Source organism: Antrostomus carolinensis, unplaced genomic scaffold, assembly GCF_000700745.2.
Source record: "Antrostomus carolinensis isolate BGI_N321 unplaced genomic scaffold, ASM70074v2 scaffold38853, whole genome shotgun sequence".
In the NCBI taxonomy this organism is placed as follows: domain Eukaryota; kingdom Metazoa; phylum Chordata; class Aves; order Caprimulgiformes; family Caprimulgidae; genus Antrostomus; species Antrostomus carolinensis.
Window position 1 is genome coordinate 10,745 of NW_010303788.1, and position 261 is coordinate 11,005.

Here is a 261-nt window from a genome sequence, read left to right on the forward strand (position 1 = left end):
AGCCTCGTGAGAGCCATGTCAGCGGGCAGATGTGCACAAAGACACGGATGGGGAGATTATTTTAGACACGGGCACACAAGTTTAACGGCTCGTAGAGACACGCAAGTCCACGGTGCTGGAAAGTAACTCCGAATAGTGGAAAATCTACCAAATCTGAGGCCATACGTGAGCTCGCACATCCGTCCAGGCTCCGTGCAGCCGTTCACTGTGACCTGACCAAGCGCTGCTCGTCCTAACGATGAGAACCGGCGCTGACCCGGG